We start from the raw sequence: 6,736 nt of genomic DNA, 5'->3' as shown, positions 1-6,736 counted from the left end.
GGCTGGAGGGATGATGTGATCGTGTACGGTATTAGCCAAAACGTTAGCATTTGCAAATCGTGTTGCCGTGGTTGGGAGTTGACTAAATTAACTCAATTGGCTGTCGAAGCTGGCAGCGACTTCCCGATGTTTGGTCATGTTTGATTGTTCAACTTTCGTCAAGCTTACCTACTAGCTGTGGCTAAGCTAATGAGGCTAACTAATTAGCCCACGCAGCTCACCATCAGCGGGACTTTGACGATGACATGTGGGCGTCACGTTTCCACATTTAGCGTTTAGCAGGCGTGAATTGACAATGATTGGGCGTTCCCCTCGAGGCGACACGGAAAAAAGGTCACATGAGCACGTGACGGCCAAAAGTTCCCGCACGCCCACTTGATTTTACAGCAGACAACCAAACGACCTTTTGCCGGCGGCAACCGGTCATTGGCAGCTTTGACAGCCGTGAACTCACAAATGTAGCGACGGGATTCTTAAATGCTATTTTCAAATAAAAAGTAAACAAAAACATATATGAATGATGGTATAAGGTGTTTAAAAATGTCATATTTAAAAAAAAAAAAATTATAAAAGTTTTTTAAAATTTTCCCCAAAAATTATGAAAATTTATTTTTAAAATATTTTTGTTTTAAAATATTTAAACATTAAAAAAGAGAAAATACCCCCACATTTTTTAAAAGTAATTTTTAGTATTGTTTAAGTGATTTATTTTAAATGTTTATAAAAATATTTGAATGTATTTTCAAAATATTGACATAAGCTTTTGCAAATGTCGATCACAAAGTGCTTCTAATTGAATTGTGATGTTTGTTGTTTTGTGGGCCGGTGAACGTGACCTTGTAGTTGACTTTGATGCACTGCTGCGAACCAACGTCAACTCTCGTTTACGGGAATCGCCGGCGGGTGCTGCTTCCTTCACTTCCTTCACAAATCTCACACCGGGGGTCCGAATTCCTGGCGCTTGGGAGCTCGCGCTTACGATCCCGCCAACACTACGTAAACACCACGCCCATCCGTCAACTTTTTTTTTTTTTACCAAAACGCTAGAAAGGACGGCCCGACCTTGGGAATTCTTGAGGGGTTTGGGTCCTTTAGCAACCTGGTCGTCGACGCCTCAAACAACAAGAACATGGAACACACACACACACACACACACGCACACACAAACACACCCTGCAGGAATGTTCCAGAAGTGTCGGTTTTGACACCTCATCCCTACTTTTTGCAGCCAAACGCGTTTTGCATCAACAAGACAGAAAGGAACTGGCAGAGCTGGCTAGTTAATGGTTATTGGATGATGAGTTAGTAAGTCATTGGTTAGTTATTTGTCATAATTATTATAGCGAAAGTGTCGCGCATCCTCACCTTTCTCCAGCTCCATTTTGGCAAAAACCACAAAATTGCAAATGAGCACAAAACAAGAAGACTGGAAAGTCTGTTGGGAAGAGTTTTGCCTCCGAGGCACACAAACGCACGCGCAGTTACCGGCAATCAAAGCGTGAGGGCGCATTTCATTGTATGACGTTTTGCTTTGTAAGACGCTTGCGGCATGCGGTGTTGCTGTCCTTCCTTGGTGGAGGCTCCTCTGCGTTTGTTTGCGGTAATTACCACCTCCCTCGGCTCTCTCCCCGCCCTGCTCATAATTTGCCGCCTGCGGGGATCCGCTTGACACTCTACATCAACTTGTTTGAATTAAAGCGAGGATGCGGGGAAGAAAGGAGCAGAAGCGCCACTGCGGGAGGCGAGAAAAAAAAAAAAAAAAAGGCCTCCAGCGACTTGCCAACAAAGAAGAAGAGTAATGAAATATTTGCTTTGGATTGCGACACACCGACATCAACTGCAAGTGTACCTCCTGCAGGCATGCAGCAAACCGGGACAGTTTATGCTGACGCTAGTTACTGAGTTACTTAGTAGCTTGGTTGATTTGATGGTGAATAGTTATCTGTTTGATTAGTTATTTGGTTGCTAGTTGTTTGGGTGGTCGGTAGCTGCGAGTGGTTTATTCCTTGGTTGTTTTTTGTATGGTTAGTGAGTTGCTTGCATGATTGGTTGATTTTTGGTTGGTTAGTCAATTGGTTGGTCATTGAGTTAATGAGTTAGTTAGTTGTTATCTTGGACAGTTGGTGTTTTTTTAGTGAGTCGTGTTGGTTGGTTTGATGGTCACTGAGTTAATTTGTTAGTTGGCTTAAATGGTTGTTTGGTCAGTGGATTTCTAGTGAGTAGTGTTGCTTAGTTAGCTGATGGTTGGGTTGAGTTAGCGAGCTCGGTAGGCTAAGTAGTTGTCGGTTGGTTGAGTTGATTAGTATGTTGCTTAGTTTGTTGGTTGGTTGGATGGCTTGATTGGTTGGTTAGTTTGTTGGTCATTGAGTTAACGGGTTGGTTAGCTGATATCTTAGGTGGTTGTTGATCTTAGGTTTTTATTGAATAGTGTAGGTTAGTTAGATGGTTGACTTAATTGGTTGGTTGTTTAGTCAGTTTGTTGGTCATTGAGTTAGTGACTTCGTTAGTAGGTTGGTAGGGAATTGGTTTAGTGAGTTGGTTGGTTGGGTTGCTGAGTTGATTAGTAGGTTGGTTGGTTAGTCAGTTAGTCGCTATGTTAGGCAGTTGGTTTGTTTAGTGAGTTGACTTGTTTGCTTTGCGGGTTGGTTGATAAGTCGGTTGATTATTATTAGGTTTGTCAGTTGTTTAGTGAATTGGTTGGTTAGTTGCTGGGACCCTTGTTAGTTGACTGGATTGATTCTGTCCATTGGTTAACTAGTTTGTTGACTGGCTGGTTTGTCAAAAATCATACAAATGTTGCAATTTTTTTTTAAAGAGCTAACTTCGTCTGTTTAATCGGCCGAAGCCTAAAGGCATCGTCAACTTTCTCAAGCTCCTCCCCTCAGCATAACAACAATGACGTGTTCCTTGCTCAGTACAGTAGAATAGCTGTGCGCTCATCACCATCACAATCATTATCACCACCACCATCATCATCATCTTCATCATCCTGCCGCACTCATGACTCACCGTGACTCACTGGAACAAGTGTGGTCAGGGGACACGCGTGTGGGAGCGCCAAAGCACCTCTAAACATTTCTTCTGTGCTAAAACGGCAACGGCTCAACACTGTCAACACCTCACGACAAAGTGATTATCAGCACATGTCCAAAAAAATCGAATCAAACGGTCCGAACGGCACCGCAGAGTGACGCATCAGGTGATTTGGGCCCATGTCGCCATGGCAACAATGGACTAACACACTCACCGTTGTAACAGGAAATGAACCACACGATCTTCACACACGTCGCCCATGACCCTGACTGACCCACTGATTTGTTTACCCTTCAACACCTTATGATCACGTTCTCCTTTGTTACCGTGGCAACTAAGGTGACCCAAAAAAAAAAAAAAACACCTGATGATGGTCAGTCTCCTGGACGCTTTCAATCTGCTATCGATTGGACATGCCTGCTAGGCTTGTTTAATGGACAACCTTGAGTGAATGATGTCACTGCTCATCCTCCCTGCGACTTGATAAATCGCCCATTCAGCCGGGAAAACGGCCTTAATTGATGCTTTGTGAGGCATCACAAGCTTTTTGGAGCTGTATGAATTATTATACGATCACTTCTGCTGCATATCATCATAACTTACACTTTATGTTGTTAGGTAAGAGTCAGGGGGAGAGTCTTTTTTTTTCCTATCTTGACAACATTTCAAGTGGTCAGAAACAGTACCAGTTGTTTGTTAGAATTTGAATGAGAGGAGCCAGCTGTATATATATATATATATATATATATATATATATATATATATATATATATATATATACAGTATATATATAATTCTGTTGTTGAAATGTTCTAATAAAATAAAAATATTTTTTGTGACAAATAATGGTTACCAAAAGTACAAATTCATTTAAAATGAATAAAAATACAAATGACTATCAATTTAAAATAAAATACAAAATTTCCAAATTGATCAAATAACATTATTTTTTTTAAAAAAGATACTACAAATAAAGATGCATATAATAAAAAAATATATAGACTATTAAAAATGCTAATTCATTAAAAAATATATGAAAATAAAATCAGCTGAAAATACGAATGAATAAAAATAATAATCCCACAAAATTAAATCAAAATGTTCCAATCGGATTGGAGCATTATTAATCTGAATGTTGTTTGTTGACATAATTTTCCACTTTCCTGTTGCAAAGAAGCCCACTTCAGCAGAAGTGGCCAATCGGATGCACCCCCACGGACACCCCCCAACACTCCATCCCTCCTTCACATGACTAAATAATGACAACGGCTACTTTAATTGAGTTTGTGGACACGTCGCCATTAAGCAAACCCATGAAAGTGATTTATTTATTTATTAAAATGGTTTGTGTATTTACAAATACTTGTACCATGTTTGTCAAAGGCTCCAAATTTTCTCTGTTTACAAAAACATGGTTTTAAGGAAGGCTCTACATTACCACAAATCTAAATTTTTGAAGCTTCCAAGTGGTCTTTATTAATACAAAAATACTTTCGCCAGATCATTGCCTTATCATAGTGTCAGTTGCTTTCTTTTATTTCACATTTTCCTTTCTTATTTTTATTTTTTGTTTCCGAGAATTATTTTTTCATTTTTTTACTGCTGCTAACTCGTCCCGTGGGAGTCAAAAGTCAAGCTTCTTTTTGGCAACGAAACACTTCAATAGCGGCGTTCACGCATTGGCGCGAGATATTATTTTTGGCAGATGTGCTGGGAAAATAGCTGCCGTGCCTCTTTTTCTTCTTCTTCCTCCTCCTCCTCCTCGTTGTCACTCAATAAACGAATGTTGGTGGGGTGTGAAAAGCGAGTGACATCAAAATTCCCATCATAGCAGCTGACGAAATGCCTGACCTACCTTGAAAGTTTCGGCGGAAATTCCTGTACAGTGAACGCATCACAGGGAACAAGATAAAGAAACAGGAATGGGGGGAAATGTGTATAAGAAATACAAAAAGGACATTAAAGCATTGGAGCGTGTCAGCTTTTCAGCCGTTGGCCGTGGACCACAAGTATGACGTGAATAGTGAAAGATTTTGGACCCATCTCGGCCATCACTGACCATCAAGCAGGATCTCGCTACAACTGCCACTGACAGGACACGTCGGCTTCTTCTTCTTCTTCTTTGTTGTGGTCTCCTTTGAGAAAGAAATCTGTCAAACATTCTCCTTCTCACACATTCTACACTTTGCACGCTGCTATCACACCTGTAATTAACACAGCTTGGAGTCCTCCCATCTGCGCCCTCGGGGAGCAGCAACCGCGAATACTTTTAAGTCCACCCAGCTGACATGTGCATTGTGCTGGGAGCTCTTCATCCTAATGTGTCTTGCAATCAGCTACACTAAAACACACACACTAGCAGTCATACAGTATTCTGTAGTATTCACAGCATTTCACTTTGTATTGTACTTTATAAAACATGAATGGGCATTGAATATAAATTAAAAGGGATTTGACACAATAACAATAACAGGTTATATATTCTACATACTAAAGACAAAAAATGTCTAAAGAAACTGTTTTTGTTAGTTTGTGGCAGGTTGGAATGCTTTATTCCAGAAACTAAAACATTTCCAATGGGGAAGATGGATGTCACGGACTTCTGACTTCCGGGTTTCTCACATCAGCGTCGTTTACAGCCAATGATGGCCGCGTTCCAATCCCCCTCCCACCACCACCTGCCCCCCAACGCGCGCCACGGACTTCCGGGTTTCTCACATCAGCGTCGTTTACAGCCAATGATGGCCGCGTTCCAATCCCCCTCCCACCACCACCTGCCCCCCAACGCGCGCCACGGACTTCCGGGTTTCTCACATCAGCGTCGTTTACAGCCAATGATAGCCGCGTTCCAACCCCCCTCCCACAACCCCCCCCGCCCCCCAATGCGCGTCACGGACTTCCGGGTTTCTCAATCAGCGTCGTTTACAGCCAACGATGGCCGCGTTCCAACACCCCTATCACCACCACCCGCCCCCCAACGCGGGCCACGGACTTCCGGGTTTCTCACATCAGCGTCGTTTACAGCCACTGATGGCCGCGAATTTTAATTTATTAATTAATTTATTTTATTTCCCACAGTCTCATACAACTTTTAGTTGGACGTGGCTCAGTTTGTAACACTTCATTCCAGAAATATTCCCAGCTAAAGAAATTTCCAAGCTCGCTGACCCCACTTATCCATATGAGGACCCCTGGTCGTCTAGCGAGGTGCCTGACTAAATTATCAATGGCTTTAACACAGCATGATTCATTCCCAGGTAAGGAAACTTCTCACATGGCCGCCTTTGCGGAACATACATAATGGCGCGAAGAATGTGACCTGTGCCACCTGATTTTGTTAAAAGCTCCTTCATGTACGTGCAAGCTCAATGTCAGACATTCAGTCAAATGTACGCTAGCTTGTACTCACATGTGAGAATAATGAAGCCAATTATGCTAAACGCCGAAATGGAGGGTGAGGCTTGTCCAAAGATGTTTGAACATTGAAAAGGCACATTTGTTGGCAATTCCTCCTACCCGTGGAGAACTAAAATGGGTGAAATGACAGCAGACGCGACCGTCACCTGATGCTCGACAAGCCGGTGTTCGCTTTGTATTATTTATATTTCCTCTCTGCGGTTTAGTGACAGGCAGAACAATTCAGTGCTCTTCCACTAGATGGCAGAACTGTTAACCTGTTGCCATTCACACAACAGAATCTTAG

Source organism: Vanacampus margaritifer, chromosome 14 (genome assembly GCF_051991255.1).
Source record: "Vanacampus margaritifer isolate UIUO_Vmar chromosome 14, RoL_Vmar_1.0, whole genome shotgun sequence".
Lineage (NCBI taxonomy): Eukaryota > Metazoa > Chordata > Actinopteri > Syngnathiformes > Syngnathidae > Vanacampus > Vanacampus margaritifer.
Note: the sequence above shows the minus strand (reverse complement) of the source record.